This window comes from Apium graveolens, chromosome 4 (assembly GCF_009905375.1).
Source record: "Apium graveolens cultivar Ventura chromosome 4, ASM990537v1, whole genome shotgun sequence".
Taxonomy (NCBI): Eukaryota; Viridiplantae; Streptophyta; class Magnoliopsida; order Apiales; family Apiaceae; genus Apium; species Apium graveolens.
This window is the reverse complement of record NC_133650.1, coordinates 311,375,809-311,403,591: the sequence shown is the minus strand read 5'-3', so window position 1 is coordinate 311,403,591 and position 27,783 is coordinate 311,375,809. Positions and strand designations below refer to the sequence as shown.

Genomic DNA, 27,783 nt, shown 5'->3' with positions numbered 1-27,783 from the left:
ATCATTCATTTTCAAGATAACAAGGGAATTAGCATCCACTTCTTTAAGACACCATGGCTTCATTAATAAACCTGCAGTCGGAAAACTTGTACTTATTAACGCCTCTCGAAACATGGCATTATTCAAATTTAATGAAATAATCCTACTGCCCTGCCCATTTTCCACCAGCCAGTACAATGTTCCTTTAGCATACACTACATTGTGTTCCCTTATCGTAAAAGGTGCACTACATTGTGTTCCCTTATCGTAAAAGGGGCACCTGGACAAGAATCGCTGATAATTTTCCAAGAATTACTTCTCAGGCTATACAAATCAACACAATATGCCACTTTGGTATGACTAAGTTTCACAACCTCGTAGTCGTTTTTCTCTTTATCAAACCAAAATCCAATAGTTTCATTGGCATCTTCACGATAACACTTCTCTTGAAACTTAGGAAGAATTTTCCATTTCCTAACAAAAGGATTCCAGGGATAGATATTTCCACGACTTTCACGAAACTCAGTACAGCTAATCACTCCACTGCAGCAGCCATGCACAGTGACATGTTCTAGTTCACAGGGAAAGACTAATGTTACACAATTCCTAGATGGTTTAGTATCAGAATATAGTGAATAATTACTAAAGGATTCACAAGGTGAAGTGTGCTGGCATAACAAGTACTTGGTGTTATTTGGATTAGAGAGGTGAGTGTTGATAAATTGAGATTATTTAATTAAAAAGTACTACCATAGTTTACAAATTAAGGTGCATCTTAATATTGATTTTGTGTATGGTAATTTTACAAGAATCTGTTCTGTGATTTCTTCTGGTATGTAATGGCATAAAGGTTTTGTAGCCATTAGCAAAACAGAGGTTTAGTGAAAAATTAACTGAAATCCTAAAACCCTAAGCCTAAAATTAACATGTAATAACCTTATTTAACATTCAATCAACAGAAAAAATGCAGTAATCCATCCATATATCAAAATTAAAATGCAAAACTTTAAATTCTAACTCATTTATTTTAGAAAAGATTGGAAGATTACTGGATCACAATTAAAAGATCGAAACTCCAACTGGACATGTAAAAATTGTAATCGAACCTGAATCAGTAAAAACTAAATTTAGGTTTTTAAACTGAAGCCGAACCAATTATACAATTACAGTCTTCAATTTATATAACCGAAAATATACAATTTTGATTCCAATTTCATTCAAAAACCGATCCGAACTAGTTCGCGCTCCCCCCAATGCATAATATATCGAGAGGTGGAGCCTTTTAGAAAATGGGATCCAATACTTACTCATCTCTCCTCTCCAAAAATCTAGCAAAATGTTAAATCCAGGAAAAGTACAATGTTCCTTTAGCATACACTACATCGTGTTCCCTTATCGTAAAAGGGGCTCCTGGACAAGAATCGCTGATAATTTTCCAAGAAAAAGTTATCGGGAAAAAAAATTCCGAGAAAAGTTTCTCAGAAAAAATTTCCCTCCCGATCCCGAGAAAATTTCCCGGAAAAAAAATTCTAGAAAAAATTTTCGTGAAAGAAATTTCAGCAAAACTTTCATTTGAAGTGACAAGTATTTAGTTAGTATTTCAAATTCTAATTTTAAACTTGTTCTTTAATTGCGTTTGATTTGAATAAATTAAGCCCTTGTTATTTTTCGCCATATTTCTTTAAACCCTGGTGGCAACCATGATTCTAGATTCTCGGCACCCTTGGGAATTACCCAAATGAATTTTGTGTTTGATGCTTCGAGAGCAAATGCAATTTCAGTAAGTTGAGCATCAGAAAATCTGACCATACTACCGAAACTTAAGTAGAGAACAGAGTCAGGTTTTTGTTTATCTAGCATAATGAAATACAGGACCTATGTGCCATGACTTACTTTTCTTGATTTTAGCATAATGATCTGCATAAGCAGGCTCAATTTCATGAAAAGTGTTGAGAACCATACCGTAGGAGTTTTGCTCAGACTCTTCGATTGATTTGATCAGTTCACCATACCTGGTTTTGATCTTGACATGTTCTGGCAGTTGACATCTTGTCATCTCTATTTTGTGTGGGAGATTCGGACCCAAGAAACTCTCTGTATCACACTCAACAGCTTCATGAGGAGCATAAACAGAGAGACTATGTGTTACACAAAGATAGCATAAACCTGATGGATTAAACTCTACATTCTCAGAACTTGCTCAGAAAGAGTTTTGAATAAAACCATAAGAGATTCTAGCACAAGAATATAGTTTGAGGTAAATGTCCAGGACAAGTAAGGATCATTCGAGGTAGCTATGTTCTCATAGTTTCATGTCAAACACTTTCAATCAAAACACTCTAGCTGTGTGCATGACAACCTTTCCTGACTACAATGTGGCAACTATCACTACTACAGCGATGACATTGTCGCCCAGTGAGACATCTGATCAGACCATTGTACAGCTAACATTGACAAAGTTATAAATACTCATTACCAACAGCTACTTGGACACCTGGACAAGAATCACTGATAGTTTTCCAAGAATTACTCCTCAGGCTATACAAATCAACAGAAGATGCCACTTCAGTGTGACTAATTCTCGCAACCTCGTAGTCGTTTTTCTCCTTATCAAACCAAAATCCAATAGCTTTTGTGGCTTCTCCAGAATAACACTCTTCTCGAAACTTAGGAAGAACTTTCAGTTTTCTAACAAAAGGGTTCCAGAGATAGATAAGTCCACGATCTTTGCGATTTTGGTAAAGCTTGGTATAGCAAACCACTCCATTGCAGCAACCAAGCACCTTAACATCATTAAGCCCACAAAGATACTCTGATTTCGCACAATTCCTATATGGTTCACTATCAGAATATATTGAATATTTGTCGCGATAAGGTGAACTGTGGCATAACAAGTATTTGGTGTTATTTGGACTACAGAGATGAGCGTTGATGAATAATACCATAATTTACAAACAGAGGTGCATGTTAGTATAGATTTTATGCATGTATTTTCACAAGAATCTGCTCAACGACTTATTCCGGTAGGTAATGGCCTAAAGGTTTTGAAGCCATTAGCAACTGAAGGTTTACGAAAAAATAGCTAAAAGCCTAAAACCCTAGCCTTTGTGTCCTGATAACTATAGTCTGTATATAACAGGGTTTGGTATTCTTGTTATCATAAAAAAATTAGGAATTCCGGAATTCTAACATTATTTAACAACCAATCAAAGGAAAAATGCAATAATCCATCAGATATATCAAAAAATTAAATAAGGGAAAAAATTAAAATTGTAAAAGAAAAAATTATAAGGGGTCGCCAACCATCTATTTCCTCAATTAGCTAGGACTAGGGTTGTCAAACAGGTCAGTCAAAACGGGTTTAGTAAAAATCAAAATCCAAACCCGATTATTTTTGCTGAACCCGAACCTGAAATAAACCCGAATTAGTAAACCCGAACTCGGTTTTTTGGGGTTGGGTGCGGGTTCGGGTTTAACCGAAATTCAAATGTTATAAATTACACTTAGCCCAATCAAATCTCAATCTGAGTATCCATCGGTTCGGTACGGGTATGGTATCTATCGGTTCGGTACAAATTATCATCCCTAGCTAGAATCCCGCATATCCCAATGACACGAACATCATTCGATTTCATACTCAGTTTTTTATATATCTCTTGACTCTTCAACAGAAGAATCCATGCCAACCAGATATTCCTCAAGATATAGATACTGATATAAGTTTTTCATATAATTACTTTTACAAATCAATGCATTATCATGTCCTTGGATACAATGCATATAACACATTACAAAACTTAAGATATTTAAAGGAGCTTTGTCTACATGTGCAACAAACTATGACCTATTAAGGATCATAATATATGCCACAATTTCATAAAGATCAGAATGCTGAATCTCACTATGACCTATTAAACTCGTCATCTCTTCATTCCCATGTTGATTGGCCCATGGATGTTTAGTACTTTTTTCTCAAATATATGCCATGATTTCTTTCTTCCTCAAGATTAGCCATGTAAATTGGTTTTCTTCCTGTTAAAAGCGCTCTGCAAGGAAAAATCCAAAACTATAAACATCACTTTTTCAGTCAGTTGGCCTGAATGTAAGTATTCAGGGTCCAAGTATATAACAGGGTTTGTATATAACCCTGGACTAATGTAGTTTCTTTGGTTTAATCCATGGGTACCAACCTCAAAGCTCCACAATCTGAAATTTTAGATACATTATTATCATCCAGTAATATGTTAGCTAATTTAACATCTATATGAATTACAGGTATAGAAGCTGCAGAGGAAGATATGATAGGGCACCGGAAGATTCAGCAGCAATTCTCGACCAATTATCCCGTGATAAGCAGGACGCGCCTCCATCAATATTGTGGAGATGATCTAATGTTTCATACTAACAAAATAGCGCAAGAAAATGTATTTCATAATGGTTGAAGAAAACGGTAAGCTGGGATATGTCTCAGCCTCCTTTCCTGAGATGTTATCAAAACTGCAGCATTTTATTCTGAAACAGAATTTTAAGACTCACTGGCACAGAAGAGTTGTGACTAAAAGAAAGAGACATGAACATGGGATGCAATTGGTGGGGATAGAATAAAACGTTGGAGAAAAAAATTTAAAGCCTCAGATATATCAGGTTCCCTTTTCTCTTTCTACTTTACCTAGGTTGATTTAATTTCTGAAAATTATTTTACTGAAGCGGAACATTCGTTAAAAAACAGACTCGATAAGCATTTGTATAATCCAATAGCCGAATTAGAATATTTTTACGAGGTGACCTCAAATAACTCTCATGCTTACACCTTAAGTGGCAGTAGAAATATGGACCATGGAAGTCACTTCACTTCATAGTTACAAATTTCAGAAAAGCTCTCTGTTGTCCCTATAATGCAGGGCACCATTCTCTTGAGTATTCTAATTCCAGTAACAAGCGTTTCGTTTATGTTCTCAGAACTTGCACGCTGAGCATGGGTTTTGAATAAAGCCGTAAGTATTCTATTGCAAGGATAAACCTGCAGTTAGAGAAATCCTTGACAAATCAGAATCATTGTAGGCCAATTAACAAAAAAATCATATGACTATCATATCTTTGGGTAGATGACACAGAGTATATTTGCATAGAAGGTAATCAGTTCGAATGCTCACTCTTTACGCTCATCTAGGAGCACAAGAGTCTCAACTGAAGGTTCACTCTCATCTAGGAGCACAAGAGTCTCGACAAAAGGAAGGGCTGAGAAAAGATCATTCTGGTGAAGAGAAAATCTCTCAATTGCTTGGCACCAGAATCATGTGAAACTATCGGGGGCAGCTGGAACTTATCGAAACCAACTAGATAGAACAAGGGAGTTACCATCCTAGTGAAGATAACAGGGGAGTTATCATCCACTACTGTAAGATACAATCCATTAATCCCAGAAGTTGTACTTATTATTGTCTGTCGAAACATTGCATTGTTCAAATTTAATGAACCAGTCCTCCAGCCCTGCGTTTCTTCTGGTAGCTAGTGGCAATGTTCCATTAGCATACACTAATGGATTCAGAAGGTGAAGTGTGCTGGCATAACAAGTACTTGGTGTTATTTGGATTAGAGAGGTGAGTGTTGATAAATTCAGATGATTTAATTAAAAATTACCATAGTTTACAAACTAAGGTGCATCTTCATATTGATTTTGTGCATAAAGGTTGTGTAGCCATTAGCAAAACAGAGGTTTAGTGAAAAATTAACTGAAAGCCTAAAACCTTAAGCTTAAAATTAACATGTACTAACCTTATTTAACATTTAATTAACGGAAAAAATGCAGTAATCCATCCATATATCAAAAGATTGAAATTAAAAGATTGAAACTCAAACTGGACATGTAAAAATTGAAATCGAACCCGAATCGGTGAAAACTGAACCTAGGTTTGTAAACCGAAGCTGAACCGATTATTCAGTTACAGTTTTCAATTTATATAACTGAAAATATACAATTTCAATTCCAATTTCATTCAAAAACCGATCCCAACTAGTTCACGCTCTCCCCCAATGCATAACATATCGAGAGTTGGAGCCTTTTAGAACATGGGATCCAATGCTGACTCATCTCTCCTCTCCAAAACTCTAATGCATAGTGTCTTAAAAGAACTTGTTTGCAAGCTAATTTTAGTTCTTGCCAATTTAGCAAATGAGCAAAAATTGAACTTGTTTGCACATTATTGACAATTCACAAACAGTGTCATTGAAAACTCATATGGCCCCATTGGCATCTTATTCAGAACTAATATTAGTATCATAATAATGAGTCAGATCATAGATAAAAGTGCACCATTACAGTTCTCCAGTACAAAACAAAGTAATCAATAACTTTATGGATCATCCAATACAACTAATCTTAAAATAATCACCTGTTACCTTCAATTTCTGGACCCACTCATTGTTTTTTCTTGACTAAAAGCTTTCATTTCTTCAATTAGACCAGATAGTTGATTGGAGGAGGACCATCCAAGACTGCACTTCTAGCCAAGACTCCAATCTCCTCTGCTCGCCGTCTGATCATCAAGGACTCATTGTAAAATTGCTCAGCAAATAAAGGCCATGTCACAAGTGGCACTCCAGCCACAACTTCTTCTAGTACCGAGTTCCAACCACAATGAGTCAGGAACCCTCATGTCGACGGATGATCCAAGATCTTCACCTGTGGAACCCATTCTCGTACATTCTCAGAACTCGCTCAGCAAGGGTTTTGAATTTTCCATAAGAGATTCTACCACAAGGATATAGTTCGAGGTGGATGTCCAGGACAAGGATCATTTGAGGTAGCTACTAACACTACTACAGCTATGACATTGTCGCCCAGTGAGACATCTGATCAGACCATTGTACAGCTAACATTGACAAAGTTATAAATACTCATAACAACTACTTGGAATTGAAATGCAGCACTCTGCATCCGAAAACAATTTTGGGATCCCCAGCGTTGCCCCTATCTAAAACCTCACAAAAATACTTGACCTCGCCTTATCCCACCAAAAATGTTCAGGAGCAACAATAACTTCAATTGACATTCTTTTCTCAAGTACCTAAGGCTTAAATTTAAAACAATTCCCGCCTGACTTGATAAGAAAGTGGCACTTAGATAAAGAGCTGCAAACTGGGTCACTGTAAAACCTCTAACTGAGGATTAGTTTAAAGTCTAGTGGTAATGAGTGCTAATTAAATTTGTTTGTACAACTAATGAACTTGAGCACTTTTAACAAACTACTTGAACATGATAACCCAACAGTTCACAAACATCAAAAAGACAGTATATCTCATTAACTAGCAATTCACAAAAATCATTTAATAACTTTGAACCAAACTCCTGAGGTTGGCATATTGTTCTACAATCTTGTGAATTATACAAAAGCAGTGCAAAATTAATTTTTTTCTAGCCACTTACAGTTCGAAATCTTCAGAAACAAGGTTTTAAGAATCTTAACCATTTTCTGCCATCCAACCACTTCCTCCTCACTCTCATCTAGTAGCACAAGAGTCTCAACCAAAGAATTGGCAGATAAAATACTTTTGCTGGTGGAAAATAAATCTGTAATTTGTTTGGCACCAAAATCATATGAAACTATCATTTTTTTGGGTTGCTGAAACGGAGTAAATTTGTATGTATGAAAAACAGCTTCACCGGTATTTCTGAAACCTAACAGAGAACAGTGATTACTAAGACTCTGATCAGCAACATCTGTATATAACAATTCAAGACTGTCATCATGTACTTTCACTGTACAAACACAAGAAAGACCAATTCTGCTCAATATAACAAGGGAATTAGCGTCCACTTTAAGATACCAGCTGCCCAAACTCCACATACCTAATGAAGGCTGAAAATTATTATATACATGTGTTAAATACATTATTTGCATTAGAATTATAATTTAACAAGAATCTGCTGTATAACAAGGGATTTTGTGCATGGTATTTTAACAAGAATCTGCTGTATGATTTCTTCTGGTAGGTATTGGCATAAAGGATCGGTAGCCATTAGCAACATGTTGGTTAGGGTTAGCTAAAACCCCTGATACGTACATACATGTTGATAAGGATTGCTCTATAACGTGATTTGTTCGATTTCTTACTTTAAAATTCTTTTACTATTCACTTTTTTTCTTTTTAATATTTTATTTATTATATTAATTATATTTATTAAAATAATAAGTATGTCTGAATAATTGTTGTTCTCAATATTAAATTTGGGGTTTATTCACTAGCACTACAAAAAAAACGCTTAAATACAACCGCCCAAAAACCGGTTGTATTTAGTTAATTACAACCGTTTTCGGTTGTATTTAACTAAATACAACCGGTTTTTGGGCCGGTGAAAATTGCTCGAGTCATATTTAGTAAAACGGTTGTATTTAGCCGGTTCAATGTGTCAGGCTAAATACAACCGCGTAAATACAACCGCTTAAATACAACTGCATTCAGTTGAATTTAAGTTTAAAAATCCCGCCAATAAATTTGAATTCAAATTTTCGTTCAAATTTGAAAAAAACCGCCAAAAATGCTAAATTCAACTATATATGCTTGTTTATCAAATTCGACCACTTTTAGTGAAAAATTAAATTCTACTGTTTTCAGTAGATTTTCAATTTCAACCGTTTTTGGTTGATTATTATTTTCAACTGATTTCGGTCGAATTTACATGACAAAATCCCAAAAAAAAATAATGCTGTTTTAAACTGCCCCTAAAGAAGAAGCCATATCTTTTCCTTGATGCACCAGACAACATGAAATAATAGACGAAAACATATAAAATCAACACTTGCTTCAAAATCATTAAACTGGTTAGCTATAGTTATGCCCAGTTAGTTAGTTTGGTCATCGATGTTTAGTATTAGAAAGTTTGATGACCATTGGTTACACGCCCCATATAATTTAACAAAAGAGCTATACATAGCTTTACAAAATAGGAGCAGAATTCTAAAACACAACAAGTCTTTCGGTTCATAAAAAGCTAAGTAGATATTACCAGGCTAATATGACAAAGCCTACTACATTAGCGGATAGTTGTGTGCATCCAGGTCTTCATCTTCATTTCTGCCTGGTTCCTCATCTCCGTTGTTGCCGCTATTATTCACAACCCGCTCAGCCATCACAGTTTCCTGCATATTTCAACTTATTAATAACTGTAATTTCACCATATTATCGACAATCGTGTCCGACAACTAATAAGGCTTTCTGCATGAACATATAACATAACACATTTTAGTATTCACACAACAAGACCCAACCCCCTAATAAAATTCATGATAACAAATAAAGTAATATCGTGATAAGAAATCTACCAACTATATCTCAATTTCACCAATGTAGAACGACCAATGGATTTACCGACGAAAACATGAATTTACTGATGAAACATGAATTCACTGATACTATAATGTACAATAAATATACTTTTACCAGAACGGAAACAAATAGCACATTAGTAAAATAAAGCCGCGATAAACGTTATCGGAAGCAGACCAGGACAAGGTAAGTTACCTTTACCAAAGGTAAATTACCTTCACCAATGGACAAATGTAAATTCAAGTAGTTCACCAAATGTAAATTCAGGTAGTTCTTGTCAGATTATCATTTTAAACTACTTATAAGATATACAATATCAACTGAACTAACAGAACTATCCCAACTGAACAATATCAACTGAACCAAATGTAATGCATAATACTAGTTAACAACTTTTAACAGTGGTGAGCCATGTATCTGCAAACTAGTATTACCATGAGCATTTATACTAGAAAATTCCTAACTAATGGATAAATTCTACCTGACCAGCCTGTCCAGAAGCAGTCCCTTGGGACATGGATGAATCATTCTCCAGTTTATAACTTAATTGTACAATTTGTGTAATCAAATTATCGGAGATGTGTTTGGTTAAATTTACTATTTATTCATGCATAAAAAACAAAAGTACAGTTTCGACCAAGAGAAAATAGCAGAGTTATAATGATTTAAATATTTTTTGGTCTGATGATAACCGTCAAAATGATAATTATCAGCTTAATGATTTAAGAAAAGAAAAAATATTACCTCTACAATTATCTTGTCATTCTTCTTCAAGATTGGACCAAGCAAACCACTTGCTGCTCGTACGTAATGATTGTGCAGTGACTGCTGACTCGGGTCTGGAAGAGCAGAATGGGCTAATTTACACACCTCCTCGTCAAGAACGGACTGCTTCACTTCACGCGTCGGTAGAGAAAGAACCATTTGCCACACTCCATCTAGGATCTCCGACATCATCTTGTATATTTCATCAGGAACAGGAACCGGAACATCAACTACAGATTGAGATCTGCTCATTTTTTGTTTCTTTATAACTTGCAGCGCATCCCGTGGGCCCAAAAGCTCACCCAAAGTTTCTTGGGGATGAAAGTTGATCCTCCCTTTCCTTGGGGATCTTGCATTAGCCATCACGATAACCTCCCTCTTTTCATGGAATTCCCTTCGGGCACTGGGGGATGCTGGTTCTTCAATAAGCTCAAACTCAGGTGCCAACTCAATTCTCGCCTTTTTCAGTTTTTTCTGCAGGGTTTGAAAACAAGAAATCCTTCTTATATCACAAATAAAGAACACAATAATTTAAAATTGGTAAGAAATAAGCAGTTAAAAGAAAGTAAATTCAGAAATTACAAATAAATTACAAACCTCCAGATCTTGCACAGCTGGTTGAGTGGGATCATACGCTATACCCAAGAATTCTTCTTCAGAGATAGGCAACTCTCCTTCAGCCTCTCTTTTTTCATTAATTTCCTATAATATGAAAAAATTTCACGAAACAGTTACTAAAGCAATTAAAAATTAAAATGCAGATTAAATAATCTATTTGCAAGAGAGAATACTACTTGACGTCTCTGCTGAAATGGTTTGGCCCCGCTGCGAGATACAAATTCAACCTTACTTCGAGCATTCTTTCCATTTTCGGACTGTTTTTTAAACAAATCATCCTCCCAATAATCACAAATAGAATTCCATGTGCGCTGCGAGTAGTAGTAGGGCTTCAATCCTTCGTCCCTAATGTTAAAATCGTTCTCAGTATATCCAGCTTCCAAGAGATGCTTCACTTTTTCCACGAGTCGGCTCCGCTCTGCACTGAGATAAGACTTCCAATTTCTATGCAGATACGCTCTCACAACTTCGTCCCCGTCTTCTTCATCATAAGGAAAGGGATAAACATAATACTGCTGCCAAATAAAATTGCATAGTATTAATTAAAAAACAGAACTTATCAACCTACCATTCTATATCCATGAACTGAAAAATGGGAGTTATCTTGGATAATCCCAATAACATAAAACTGATAGGGCAAAAGTCATATTACCAAGTCAAAACATCACACGTAAACAATTTCTTGTGTTTTGTTGTGTTGTCTCTAACAACAATATACAACCAATCTATCTTCACAATTAACTGTCACGAGGCTTAGACCAAGCATAACGGATATAGACTGGCTCAGGACTAATAACGCAAAAATTGGATGCCCTCATAATTCATTTGTATGCAGATATTTACAGGATGTTCTTAAATTTAAAGCTGAAAATATCAAGTATCTGAGCAGAGAAGATGAATATCCAGGTGAATTTGCAGTAGGCAACATTTCAGCAGCATTTCTTGAAATATATTGGAGACATATTTCGAGGCTTAGGCTTTGTAAGTATTGCAACTAGTCCTTATATTTCTTTTATATTTATTATGCTTGTGGGTGTTCTAAGGTTGACTGACGAGTACTAGAGTGAATAGTTTTAAAATCGGAGTTCAACAGGTTCGGATTCCAGCATGCTCAAACAAGTATAGTCCTAAAATTGTCCGATTACTTGGATTTTGAAGATGCAACAGAGTGAAACCAATTTCCAAAAATTTTTATAAAATTATAACCATTTTGCATTTAAAAGTTGAATATAACATTAATAACCTTTATTAACAAACCAAACGTCTTTTTAATTGATATTTTGGTTTCATCATCGTTTGGTGACCCTTTTTTATTTCTAATTCTAAGTATATTATTTTTATTATTTTTTATTACCATATGACTTATGATTCAACATGTATTATTTTTACCTATTTTTTATTACTACATAATTTATAATTCTATATGTATTATTTTTACCCATTTAGAATTACGTATGACAATGAGATCTCAAAATCTCTCTCCTTTCTATATACTAACCGCCATTAATATATCATTAATCATATATATAACTGAGTATTGTATACTGATATTAATGTGGAATCAAATATGATATAGCAATTACAAATAAACAAAAACAGATGTAAAGACATGAAAAGCCCTAATATGAACATAACCAAAGATGCATGATTAAAAAAACAATTTTCGAAAGTCATACTCAGAATGCTAACATAGTCTATAGATTAGTAAATCTGGAACTCAAAAGCAGCATATAACATATTAAAATAGATATACATGCCCGCACAAATTCACACAAATAGATATAACCAATATTTTAACCAAGAATTTGGACGTAATGGTTTATAACTAAAGACAACGTTTGAATGTAATAGTTAAATTTCATTCAAACTTTATCTGAAATCATATGTTGGTCTAACAGAAAGAGAGTTTGATAAATAAAACTTACTCTCTTTCAGAACTGCCAGGAGGAAGATGGCTAAATAGGGAATATGAGCTGCCATGAACTTTTTTATTTGGGATAACAGTCTTGTAGCCTATAAATATCGATAAACCTTGAATCAAAATAGAATACAACTCAGTAGTTTGCAGAGTAAATTTTAATCCATCCTCTACAATGTTTAATCAAACAAGAGTTGTAATGCTATTGTACAGCTCCTACAATTCTTTAAAACCTGTCTCATTTTGCTACCTACTAATTGTAAAGGTACTTGGTTATCCAGAAACAAAAGAACAAAAAAAGAAAATGTTTCTACAAGCTTTTCCATCTGACTGCTTCCATATTTAAATCTAGCCCATCAGTACAATTATACTTTGACAATTTAGTATACTAAGAGGCTGGTGAAGATATAAATTTGTTACGAAAAGAACAAGGTATCATCTGAACAATAGATGACTCTTACTTTAAAATGTTTTTATCAGAATGTATAAATGGCAGTAAAGGCTTCACGTAAAAAAATATAGGTGTTACTTACTTTAAAATTCTTGATACACGAGCTATAAAAAGCTTCACGTGAAGCTCCCCTTGTCCAGATAGTTTGATCATCAAATTTCATCCGAAAAATGTGCCCAAGAGTTTTCTTGGGTGTATTTTCCAAGAGGCTATAACAAATAATTAAAACATATTAGATTAAGACTAATATTTCTCACGAGTAGCAGGAGCTAGGTAATATGCCTTATGTCTCTCAATTTTATAACTCACAACTGTATATTCGTAAAATCTCTTACCCTTTCTCGTTATGAAGAAAACGAATTGTTGGCCTTGCATTTCTTGCCGGTTTCCTCGGATAGTCCCCTTCAGAACAGTTTCATCTTTTCCTCTCAAATATAATCTTACGACTGCTTTCACCCTCCTCGTAAGTCCCTTCCACATAACTTTCTTCATCATCATTGTTCTCTTTATCCTTTTTTCCCCTTCCGCGCATTAGGACCAGCCCAGACCACCTATTAAACAACACGGGAATTGAAATCATTATAATTGACCTACCATTCTATTTCCATGAACTGAAAACTGGGAGTTATCTTGGACAATCCCAATAACATAAAATTGACAGGGCGAAAGACATATTACCAAGTCAAAACATCATATGTAAACAATATCTCGTGTTTTCTAAAACACACAGAAACTAAAAACAGAAACACGTAAAGTCATATTACAAATTTACTCACAGAAACTAAAAACAGCTAATATCACAAAGTATACAACATTTTCTAATCGCATCTGTTATGTAGCAAAAAAAATTAAAAATAAATTATAGAATAAGAAACTCTAAATTAAAGAAAACCCCAAATTAAAGAAAACCCCAAATATAACAATAAATTATAGAAAACCCCAAATATAACCCTAAATTAAATTAGGGTTTATATATATAAATATAGAGAGCCGGAAGCAGAGAGAGAGAGAGACCTGTGAACGTATTATCTGTCTGACGAATAGTTTTGAGCCCTCTTCAGCCATGGATCCTTCTTCAGCCATGAATTATTAGCCGTGTTTGTCGGATGAAGAGAGAATAAGAAACCCTAATTTATGTTTGATGAGGCGGCGATGAAAAGTGCAGAAAATGGGATAAATCTGTTTATATATCAAACATATAAATGACAGAGGACGGTCGAATTTAGCCGTGACACTTTATGATAAAATACGGTCGAATTTACCCGGGACTAATTCTGACTCGATGCGGTCGAATTTAGCCGGGACTATTTTTGACATAATGCGGTTGAGTTTAAGTGACCATAATCTCTCACTTCCCCTGCCTTTCTGCATAAATCCCCTGTTTTAGTTTAACAAAAATAAAATATCATTCCATTTTACATAAATAATAAGAAATATTTAACTTAACTCAAATTAAAGAAGCTATATTAATAGACAAACTTTTTATTACTCATAAAAATTGTTAAATTACACTAAATCATCATTATCACTTAATTCTTCATCTTCATTCTCATTGTTGTCTTCGTCTTCGTCTTCCTCATATTTTTTCTTTTCTTCTTCCTCATTCTCATCCACTGAATAATCATTTTCGAACATTCTCAAGTCAATGAAGAAATTTGAGGGATCACGAATAATAACTCTTTCGACGTGTGATGATGAAGCATTTGAAACTTTGTTTTGCAGAACATCATCAATGAATGTATTTTTTTCTTGAGTTGACACACTTTCATCAACTAATCGTCTCTTTGTTGTTAGAACCGTGTACCATGATGATTTCACATTCAAAATATTTGGTGCATAGTATACTTGATGGGCCTGACTAGCCAACACAAACACGTCTTCGATATTTAGTTTTGATTTCACATCCACGGTTGTCATCCGATGTTTATCGACTTTGACATGTTTTGTATGATCAAACCAATGACATTTAAAGACGATCACTTTTTGTCCATTATGATAGAAGAGTTTTAAAATTTCTTCTATTCTCCCATAATAGTTTCCATAACTTTCTTCATAAGAAGTCCCTACAATTATAAATGTATTAAATTTGGAAACAAATAGTAATGAGAAATTAGAACTTGGATATTAAGAAAAAATAAATTTCTCACCTATGACAATTACACCGGAATTTGGTGAAGTGAGCTCATTAGTATTTACGCAATTAAATTTGTAACCATTGCACTTGCATGCTTTATAAGACTCCACTTTATTCAACGGACCTCTTATTAGGTCTATGAATTTTATCTTGAGCTTCTCATCATCTTGTACCTACAAATAATATATGAGAAACATAATGTATACGACGTTTGTAAATATGTGTGCATGTGTAAATATAACGCGCACCCTTCTTTCGAACCAATCCCTAAATTGTTCTTTTTGAAATTGTTCATTTTCCGCATCATTGAAATACGGGTATTGTTGTTGTACCAACTTTTGGAATCCACTGCATATTCAAGTTAAAAATCAAAAACTATATTGTAATCCGGATAAATGCAAAAGTAATACAAACAAATAACATACCGCAAGTACTTTGCAACCTCCGGCGAATTAATAAGAACATAGTATGCCACTAGTTCATATTCATCACCACTCAACATTCGATCATTAGTCCGAAGACTAGGATGTGTTGGATATGTGTACACTTCTAACAAATCCTCATCATAAAACGTCCGAGGTGCCTCATTTCGCCTCAATTTATTATGCATTATTCCATTTCTGGAATCAAAGTACAATGTGCAAAAGTGTACACATTCCTCCTCAATATAGCGTTGTGCCATTGAACCTTCCGCTCGAGCTTTGTTTCCTACTTTCAATTTCAAATTGTGCAAGTATCTTTCAATAAAATACATCCAACGCCCATTAGCTGGCCCACCCAACTTACACTCTGTTGCTAAATGTAATGGCAAATGTTCCATTGGATCAAATAAACCAGGAGTGAAGACCGTTTCAAGTTTGGACATTATCCTCACTATATCTTTCTCCATTTTTTATAAATCTGAGTATTTGAGAGTTGAAGAGCATATATCTTGAAAGAAGTTGCACAATTCAATGATAGGATCAGCTACATGCTTCGGAAGAAGGTCACGACAAACGATAGGCAACAATTTTTGCATGAAGACATGACCATCATGTGATTTCATACCACGAATGCAATTTTTTGCCCAATTGACACACCTAGATATATTTGAGGCATAACCATCTGGAAGTTTCAATGAGACAATCCACTTGAATAACTTATGAACTTGTTCCTTTGGAAGTGTATATGATGCATGTGGTTCGGTGCCATCACCTCGAATCCATAACTCACGGTGTACACCTAATTCTTGACAATCTTTTCTTGACTTTGTGTTGTCTTTGGTCTTCTTTGCATCACCAAGAATTGTGTAGAAAATATTATCAAAGACATTCTTTTCTGTGTGCATAATGTCAATATTATGACGAAGGCTGAGTGTCTCCCAATATGGAAGCTCAAAAAATGGAGAAAAATGAGTCCAATTATGTGTCACCCTATAATCTCTTGGTTTTTTCTTATGTGACTTTCTCGGAGGGGGAAACTGTATTTGCTCACACATCACCTTTGCACGCCTCCTGAATGTCGAGCACAAACTGATCGCCTCTCTACACTTCCAAATTTAGTACTCCTTCTTAGAGGATCATCTGCATCTAAAAAATATCGAGCAGTGCCATAAAAACTTGTTTTCCCACCATATTTGAGTTTTTTACCTTTTACTTCTCCCATACAAACTGGACACGATAACTTACCTTTGGTGGACCATCCGCTAAGCATGGAAAGTCCAGGGAAGTCACTAATAGTCCACAAAAGTGCCGCCTTCATGATAAAATTTGTACGTGAGAACATGTCATATGTTTCAACTCCAGTATTCCACAGCACTTTCAATTCATCAATCAATGGCCTAAGATAAACATGCAAGTCTTTGGTTGGATCTGTCGGCCCAGGAATAAGAAGAGGCATGAACATATATGGAGCCTTTGTACACATAGAGGGAGGAAGGTTGTACACAACAACTACCACGGGCCATACCGTATACTCCTTCGCGTGCTTGTCGCGAAAAGGGTCAAATCCATCTATAGAGAGCCCGAGTCTTACATTTCGAATCTCTTTTGAAAATTTTTGAAATCTCCGATCAAATTGTTTCCATTCATCTCCATCCGATGGGTGACTTAATTCACCTCCAATTGCAATTCTATCATGGTGCCATCTCATACATTTTGCAGTAGTCTCGGCCATGAATAGACGCTGCAATCTCATGGTAATAGGAAAGTAACACAAGATTTTTCGTGGAATCTTCTGTTTTTTAGGATCTTTCTGCTTCTGGTATCTGTCTCCATTGCATATATCACACTTTGTCTTGTCACCATGTTCCTTGTAAAATAACATGCAATCATTCTCGCAAGCATCAATCTTCTCATATTGCATATGCAATCCTTTAATCATCTTTCACATGGTGTAGTACTTTTGGGGCAATTTATGATCATTAGGCAATACTAATCCAATAAGATGAAGCAAATCATCAAAGCCATTATTACTACAATTATGCTTATTTTTCCACTCAAGTAACTTCATTGAGAACTCCAATGTTGTAAAATTGACATTGTTTGGATAAATTGGTTCAGAAGCAATATTCACCATCCTGTAAAATGATTTTACTGTTTCGTTTGGTTCTTCTTCAGAATTCTCGCAATCCTCAAAATCGTTATCATCATGTGCATCATACATGTCGTCGTCTCTGTATCTAGAACTCGTTCCAACCTCGACTTGTGATATATCTTTCTCCCTGTGACAATCCCATATAGTATACCATTGCATGATACCATGTCGATACAAATCAATTTTCACGGTATTAGGCAACTTAAAATACGTATTTCGACAATCTTGGCACGGACATCTTATAAGAACATTATCTTCTTCTTCACCATGTTCTATAGCAAATTTAATGAAACGATCCACTCCAGCCTTATATTCTTCCGTTATATATTTTGCCTCATTAAATCGATTACGACCAATCCAACTACGATCGAATGCCATCTACAAATGCAGACATATACGTAATTATTTACCACTAACAATATCAATATATTGTTTGTCAAATAAAATAATATCAACATATTACACTATGTATCATCATCCTATCAATAAAGTTAGTACACAACAATTATTTGATATTTATGAACAAATTCAAATTAATCAAATCATTTCTACATATGTTAAAGGTATGCAATTATGAAAAAAACAATGACTTATAAAATTCATAAAATACAACAAAAAATAATCGATAATTTTACTTACTTGATGATAATGGATGATTACATGAATGCAAAATGGGGTGAAAGAAGGGAGAGGATGAAGAATTGCGGCTGCTGGAAAGAAAGAGGCAGTAGGGTTGCTAAAATGGATATCCTAAATTCAACCGAATTAAGTTGTGATAAACAGGCGGCTAAATTTAATTGAAAGCGGTTGTATTTAGAAATTTAACCGAAAGTGGTTGTATTTAATGTTCAACTAAAAGCGGTTGTATTTATTATAGACAACCAACCACTTGCGGTTGAATTTAGCAAAATAAATTACAAAACAATAAAGTTTTGTAAAAATAATCAAAAATCGTTAAACTAATGTAAAAATATTAAAAACTAATTACAAGATCTAGAATTAATATATTATTGTCTATTTACATACTTTAACAATATTGAAAATATTAATTTTATTTTTCTGATTTTTTTAGAAAATTATTTTTAAAATTTTGAGCTGATATTTGGCTCCAATTTTTCCCTCTAACTGTTTTGGCGGGAAAATTTCATTGGCGGCATAATTTCCCTCCAATTTTTCTAGAGCGGCTAAATTCAACTGTTTGCCATTGTAAAAGGTTCCGGTTGTAATTGTTCGGTTGAATTTAGGAGAGGCTAAATTCAACTGCAAGAGGTTGAATTTAGCCGCGCGGCTAAATACAACCGTTTCCGGTTGTAATTGATTGCGGTTGTATTTAGTCGGTTGTAATTGTTTCTAAATTCAACCGCCTAAATACAACCGTTTTTAAATATGACTGTGTGCGGTTGAATTTAGTCGGGCCCTATTAAATTCAACCAGATATGGTTGTATTTGATTCCGGTTGTATTTGTGCAGTTGTATTTAACCTTATTTTCTTGTAGTGTAGCATTTGTTACATTATTTTTTGATTTGATTTTGGTTGCATATATTACAAAGAAAATCAATTTCAATCCGGTATCAATCCGGTATCTGAGAAATCTGAATCAATAAAAAATAAATTATATTTTTTTATGATACCATTTTGTCAAAATGTTAATATCAACGGAAATAGGTGAATTAAATTAACAAAAAAGCAATTTCATGATTCATTAATCAACCAAAAAGCTAAATAATTAGCATATCAAATTGTAAATGATGAAAGATGATGATGACGGTGAAGGATGATAGAGACACGATGGGTGTGGATAATGAGAGAAAAGACGGAGGATCATATTGTTGAAAAAAAAAGGATAGAGAAAGTGTAATAATGAAAAAAAACACCGTATTTTTATTTTTTTCATTAATTTTTTAAAATTAATAATATTTTTTCTATTAATGTGAATTTAAAGATCTAGATGTAGAGTTTAAGAAAAGTTAAGGTAGTCATTGACTTATGTGTTTATTTTATTAAACATCTAAATATTAAATTTCTTAATTTTAAAATAAAAAAAGGATAGTAAATAAATGTGAAGATTGAGTTTTTTACATGATTTTTTCATAATTTCATGAAAAAGATCTCGAGACTAGCCTCCAAATCCTTATTTTTTGCAAAGACAATTGATAATTGTAGGTCGGTTGTGGTTAGGTGTGTAGCAAGGGTAAAATGCTAGTTTAAATAATAGTAGAATAATGTAATTTTTTTCTATTCTATTTATAATTGAATAAGGATATTATTGTATCACTTATTCTACAATATATAATATCGTCTTTTTTTAAATATATATTTTTAATGGTTGAGATTGTATTGATGATAGTAATAAAATTTGGTTCAGCTGGTTAAAGAGAGGATCTTGGTCACATGTTCGAATCTGATATGAGGAGAATTTATAATTATGCCTCATGTCGCTTAAATGCGGTTTACCTTGGTTCACGTGGTTTGCAGGCTATTGCGTGAGCCCGTAGGGTTTATCCACTGCGCACCCAAAGGGTAGTGGGTGCGGGTTAGCTATGATAAAAAAAAGTTGGATAAGAAGTTGTAACGTTTATTATATACCTATAAGTTGAGATTGTTACCGTATAGTGTATAGTACCAAAATTTCCAAAAGTTGAATAAGAAGTCAACTATGTATTAATTATTATATACAAGTTGATCACCCATGCCAGGTTAATTTGTTTAGATAATTTTTACATATCATAATAATATGTGTGTTATGTCAAAATTTCTAATTTTTACTCAAAAAACTCAACCCAAACTGTCTAGTGGTGGGAAGGACCGCCCAATATACCCAGTAACACGAATATGTGTAATACGTGTACTGAATGTATATCATTAAGATATATATTTTGTATATATTATGCATAAATATGCCAAACATGCATGTTTTTATAATTGTTTTCTTAATATAGAATACACATGTTGAACACATTTGTATTCAATAAACTCAAAATTTTAGTTGTGGTGATCACGCATAAAACATGTGTATAGTTAAAACAAAATATTAGTACGCATAAGTTGGCCGGTATTTAACCTTCACTCTAGGGTAATATGTATTTTCGGAAATCCGGTTTTAAAAGTAGCATAGTACGTGTTCTCATTCTACATCACCATTATTATGTATATATGTTATCTATTATAGTATAATTGATTATTAAAAAAAATAAGGGAATTACAATATAATTCTAATAATCCTATTAATTTATCGAAAAACAATTTAGAATTGGACAAACCATATAAAACTAAAGGTAAAATAAAGGTGAGAGCAAAACAGGAATTAAAGTCATTGTTAATTTTATTTTTTATTTACAATTATTTAAGAAAAAGTATAAAAAATTATAATATACATGTGTTAAATACATTATTTGCATTAGAATTATAATTAAATATTATAAATATATAATTTCAATAATTTTATTATTTTATTAAAAAAAATACTCCAGGGTTATATTATAACGACTCATGTATTTTTTAATTATTTAAATAAGTAATTGTGGGATATTAATTAAGTAAAATATGTGTCTTGGTTTTGGCAGCAGTATGTTGATATATACTATTTGTCTGTGATTTGTTAGTATAAAGGATTGGAATGTGTAGTTAAAAATTGAGTTATATTATTCTGTTTTATTTTTAAAGGTGATTTTATTAGAGTTTTAAAACTCATAAATATTTGAATTGTCTCTAAAATTAGTTTTATGATTTTATAATTTCAATACTTATTTTTGGGATTTTACAAAATTTAGATATCAATATTGTATCAATTATTTAACCTTGTATGATTTTCTGATTGTATTTATTTTGTAAAAATCTGTATTAAATTCTAGAATTCTTTAAAAAATTATGAAATTCATATTTATGTAAGTTTGAAATATTCCGAGAATTTTAAAATTATTTCGGGAATTTTTGGAGTTAGTTTCACTCGCGCGTTGATTCGTTTAATTGATAAAAGCGGGTATAAATTACATTTTAGAAATTATTTTAAAATTTCGAAATTTATGTTTTTAGTAAATTTGGAATATTTATAACATTTTAAGAATATTTTCGTGATTTTCTGAATTTGTTTTAAGTGCAGCTCGGTTCGTTAATTGTGAAATACGGGTACGAGTTGAGTTTCAAAAGTGCTTTAAAAATTATGGAAATTTTATTTTTTTAGTTTCGGGATTTTTTATAAAATTTTAAAACTATTTTTATAATTTTCTGAGTTTATTTTTGTGCAACTTGGTTCGTTAAAATTACGAATACGGGTCAAAAAATCAGGCAAGAAGGACACGTGTTTGATTTTCAGGCTGCGTGTCTCTCATTTTTATACGTGTTTACAATTGAGTGTTGGCATATAAAAAAATAGAAACAGAACTGGTAAATGATAAACATCCTCATCTCTTTCCTCACTCAATCTATCTCGCCTGTCTCTCTTTCTCTCTACAGTCTCATCTCTCTCTTAAATCCCTTCTCTCTCCTGTTTTTCTTTCCTCTATTTTGCCCCTCCCCGTCCTCTCTGTTCGCCGCTCCTGTTTCATTTTTCCGGCCGCCTCTCCGGTGTTCAGGTTGCCGCCTTGGTTCACTGTTTTTCCGGCTTGTTTCCCATTCGCAGTTGTGTAGTCAAGATAGTCCGAAACCTGCTTTCCAGCAACTAGGTTTCTAAATAATTATTGGTTTTAAACAAACCATACATTTACTGTAGTCAGGCATTCTGTGAGCTAACCAAACCTTTGTTGGAACAATTTTTGATTTTACCTTCCATAAAAATAATTTTACCTTTTCAGGCACCTTGTATTTCCAAATTTGTTCCCATTCATTGCCTTTCTCTACTTCACTGTTGATCAGTAGTTCATAAGTTACTCTAGTATTGTATGTATCCTTAACTGGTACCCAAATAATTTTGTCCTTTTTAGCAAAGAAGCTCACTGCATTTACTATATCTTCAAGCTCCTTCAGATCCTCTAATTCCCAAATTGTGAACTTCCTTTTCCAAAATACCTCACCACTCCTATCATAACAATCCCATAAGGTCTTAAAAATGTTTACTTCTTTCTGTTGTAACTTAGAAAGACTGTACAACCTAGGGAATCTTTCCATTATGGTTATATCTTTGTACCAAAGATCTTCCCAAAAAAGAGATGAATCCCGATCAGCAACTTCCCATCTCATAGATCTAGGTCCAAAAAAACCAGATTCAGAGTGTTTAGCAACTGCCTTTATTATGCCCTGTACCATTATTAAGCATGATTTCTGTTTTCCTAGAAACTCTAACCCCTCACTCTGACCACAACCATACATGCCTCTTAACCATACATTCCATGCCATCTTTCTCTCAGCTTGCCATTTAAACCACCACTTACAAAGCAATAATGAGTTCCTAATCTGCAATGAACTCGGGCCTAATCCTCCTTGTTTCCTTGATTTGCATACTGAGCTCCAAGCTACTAAATGCATCTTTTTACCTTTCTCTTCTCCATCCCCTGAAGAGTTTCCCCAAAAAATTCCCTTCCAATTCTTTCTAGTTGATTACATACTCCTACCGGTACTTTGTGTAATGTAAACCAATAGATAGGTAAACTATCCAAAGTAGACTTAACCAAAGATAACCTCCCAGCTTGGTTCAAACTATCTCTCTTCCAGTTGGCTAATTTACTCCTAAACTTCTCCACCAATGGTTTCCAAAAAACTTTCTTTCTTGAGCTAACACCAATTTGACTCCCTAAATAAACCAAAGGCCAAGATCCTAATTTGCAACCCAACCTTTCTGCCATAAAATTAAGTTATGAATTTTGAATGTGACAGGAGTATATACTACTTTTTTGGAAGTTCTTCTTCAAACCTGATAGCAACTGAAAATATTGTAATACTTTTTTTATTCCCAGAATGGATTTCTCATTTCCTTGTAAAAATACTATTGTATCATCAGCATACTGCAGATGAGTAATTTTCTTACCTTCCTTTCCCAACTGTAAGCCCTCAATGATTCCTTGCTCACTTGCTGCATTTAACATACTGCTTAGTACCTCTCCCGTTAAATTGAAAAGCATGGGAGAAAGAGGGTCCCCTTGTCTAATACCATTAGACATGCTGAATTCTTTAGTAGGTGTACCATTAACCAGCACAGATATCCTTATTGACTTAAAAAAATCCTCCATCCACTTAATCCATCTGATCCCCAGGCCCAAACACTTTAGAGTTTGAACAAAAAACTCGAATTCACTGAGTCAAAAGCCTTCTCAAAATCCAATTTTAAGATCAAACCTTTATTCTTTGACTTCTTCATACTGTGGTGGACCTCATTTACTATGAAGATGCTTTCAGCAGCCCGCCTACCCTTTACAAAACCAAACTGATTTACCCCTACTAACTTATCATAAACTGTACTTAGCCTATTTGCCAACACCTTAGTTAAAATTTTAGCAACACTATTTATTAAGCTTATAGGTCTAAACTCACTTGGCTTATTTGGTACCCTGACCTTAGGAACCAGAGCTATGAATGAAGAATTAAAGCCTTTAGGAAGACATCCAGTATTAGCAAACCAATTAAACCCTTCCAACACTTTATCCTTCAGAAAAGGCCAAAACTCCTTAATATACTTCATGTTTAATCCATCTGGCCCAGGAGCTTTATCACTACTGAATGATTTCAATGCAATTATTATCTCCTCCATACAGAAATCTCTCTCCAAAAACAAAACTTCTTCCTTATTTAACCTCTTATCTATAAGTGACCCCACCTCCAAACATTCCATCTTTCTTGAATTGAATATAGCTGTAAAGTACTTGTAAAAAATCATTCTGACCTCCTGAGCTTCAGTTACAACCTTTCCATCCACAACAATTCTATCAATTTTATTTCTGCATCTCCTTTTCTGAATCACTTTATTAAAATTTTTTGTATTTTTGTCCCCCTGCAGATTCTAATTATTCCTTTCTTTCTGCCTTAGCATTGAATCCCTTTTCCTATAACTATCAGCTAATTCTACTTGGCACCTAACAACTTCCTCCCCTCCAACATGACTACCATCTAAGCATTCCATTCTGTTTTCTAGCTCTTTAATCTTAATCTCTAGCTTATCCTTAGCTCCTTTGCACCATTGTTTCATTCCCAACTTAAATTTCTTTAACATAACTTGAATATTCACTTGCATTCTAGCTTCTTTACCTAGCTTCCAAAAATTTTCCATTTTGACCCTAACCTCTTCATCATACAACCACCAATTAAACACCCTAAAAGACACTGGATCATTCAGAATTTTACAAGCATACATCAACAAAGGTCTATGATCCGATATCATCCTATTAATTACCATAACTTCCCAGTTATCTCGAGCATACCAATTATCATTAACCAGAACTTTGTCTAACTTACTACACCTTCCAAAAGGACCAAACCAATTAAAACTTTCATTTATCAACCGAATCTCACGCAAATTATTATTCTTAATAAAATCTTTAAAACCCTGCACATATAATCTTCTATATGTGCAATTGACACTCTCTTTTTCGTCCATAATACTATTAAAGTCCCCAAGCACACACACCAAATCATTTTCTGTGATAAGTAAGATTTTTGATATCTCATCCCAAAATTGCCTCTTACCTTTTAAGTTTAAAGGACCATGCACATTGACTATATGAAAAACTTCATCTGTTAAGATACAATTGAGCTGAACCCACTGCCAAGTTTTTCCTAAAGCCGAGCCTAAATTTTTATAACACAAATTATCCAATGCTAAAATCAATCCCCCTGACAAACCTTCTGAATTCTGTATAAGCCATCCTACCTGACCACTGTCCCAAATGGATTTCTCCCAAAATTTCTTCCATTCCATACATTTTGTTTCCTGCAAACACAGTATATTAACTCTTCTAGATCTGATTATATCTTTAACCATTCTTCTCTTCACACCATTACACAACCCTCTACAATTCCAAGATATTATTCTTATATCTTTTACTGACATAATGGTTTACTTTTACTACAGTACAACTTCTTTATTACTTCAATCTTACAATTCTCCTTTTTGCAGCTGCTCTGCTATCCCAATAATAACTTTCTCTCTATCCCCTTACACCTTTAGCCCCATTTGTTCAGCACAATCTATTATTTCTCTAGCAGCTTCTTTCTTTTTTACCTCTTTGTTTCCTGACAAAGTCACAAAACTACCTCCAAACCCTAAATAAGGGCCTAACCTATTATTTCTCCCAAGATACTTCCTACATCCTAAATTAACACCTCCTTTCAAGTCAGAAGGATTGTTAAATTTTTTACCTTTCTTTTTAGCTCTACCCACTCCTTTGACTTTGAGCTTAACAATTTCATTACACAAAGTACCTTGTGAAGTACCAGTAAAAACAGCATACTCTAAACTATTAGACTTTTCCACTATGTTCTTTGTCTCTCAAGACTTCAGCTCACTTAAAGAATCCTTACTAGTTCATTTAGAGTTTGTTCTAACCACTTCTTCTGTAGCTTGACTATTTAACAAAACCAACATCCCCTCATGCACTTTTCCATCCACCTCCAACACCTCCACCCTTTTACCCAATTCAAGTTCCTGAAGAACACCTATATTTCCTTTCGAGTAGCCTTGACTCCCCTTACTTACTGCTACAGCTTTGGATTCCACAGTCTGACTAGTACTCACTTCCCTATCTACTTTTAAGTCCTTATCTTTTGACTCTATTCCACCATGCTCCTTCATAACTTTTGATATAATCCCTCCTTCAGATAAACTAATTGAACCCATTTTATTCTTCAGCTCCTTCCCATTTTCAATTTCAACAAATTTAATTAGATAAAGCTTTCCCTTCACTAATATATTCATGGACTCTTCAATCTTTTCCCTTCTTGTAGTAGATATACAAATGACTGGATTAAAAAACTCACTCTCATTATCTTTCTGATAGAACCAACTAATCCAATCCCCAACCATCTCGTATAGCCCTTCAAATTTTCTTCTAACCACACATTCATTGGGATCCCATAGCTTTGTAACCATACTGTCCTGGGAACAACCAGATCCTCATCTTTAAATTTTCTCAGACTCCTAAACTATTTCTCAAAAAGCTTATCTGCATATTCTTCCCACCCCTTGTCATGCATACTAGCTAATAAGAACTTTCGAGAAGTTAATCCCACTACATTGACCTGTTCTATCCCTTCTCCTCATAAATTATTTTGCAACGAGCTCGCTGATTCATCAGTTCTTGAGAAAGTCACTTTGGTATCATATAAACCCTCCTCAACATCTTTATCTACTACTGCTTCAATATATTCAAACATTTCAACCCCCAACTCCTTCTCCTGATTTCCATTTTCATGCATATTTCCAACCTCAGCATTCACTTTGACCACATCCTTCTTAATATTATTATAGTCATCCCTATTTCTTTTCTGATTTGACCCAACCACATTATTTTTGTACACCCTAAAACCTCCTTTTCCTTGATCTCTACTAACCTTTTTTCATTAAGACTCATACGAATATTAGATCCTAAACCCTCCTTTCCCTTCACATTAAGAATAATTGTACCGGCTTCAAGCTCCGAAGTTGTCTTGACAAAACCATATTTTTTCCCTCTTTTGTCCCTTTTTCTAGGCAGAATTATATCCAAAATAACCCCTGAAACCCTCAAGCAATTCCAAATTTCCCTAGCTTTGCACTCTCCCGGGATATTATACGGAAAAATCGTGAAACTTGACTCCATTCTTGCTTTCCCTGCCTTTTTCTTCCTTTGCACCATTTGCCACTCCCCCTCATCCACAACTCTTTTGACATCCACCATCTTGTCTATCTCATTCTTTAATGCTTGCGCATAAGTCTTGACATTTCTCCTTTCCCCTTGAATTTTTCCTTCACTTCTACTCTTCTCCTTCCATTCCAACCCTCCCCTAGCTTTCAAGCTTCTCCAATGGATCTGATTTAAAGCTTCCGTTATTGCCTGTTTATCGCTTTAAAAAAAACTCTTACTTGTTTCCTTGTCTAGAATATCCTTGTATGC

The 27,783-nt window shown here is 34.1% G+C and overlaps 1 pseudogene; it reads right to left on the bottom strand.

Moving 5' to 3' along the window:
* Positions 1-6,299: 6,299 nt before the first annotated feature.
* LOC141720144 (UDP-glucose flavonoid 3-O-glucosyltransferase 7-like) overlaps positions 6,300-27,783 on the bottom strand; it is a 60,202-nt pseudogene continuing 38,718 nt past the window's right edge.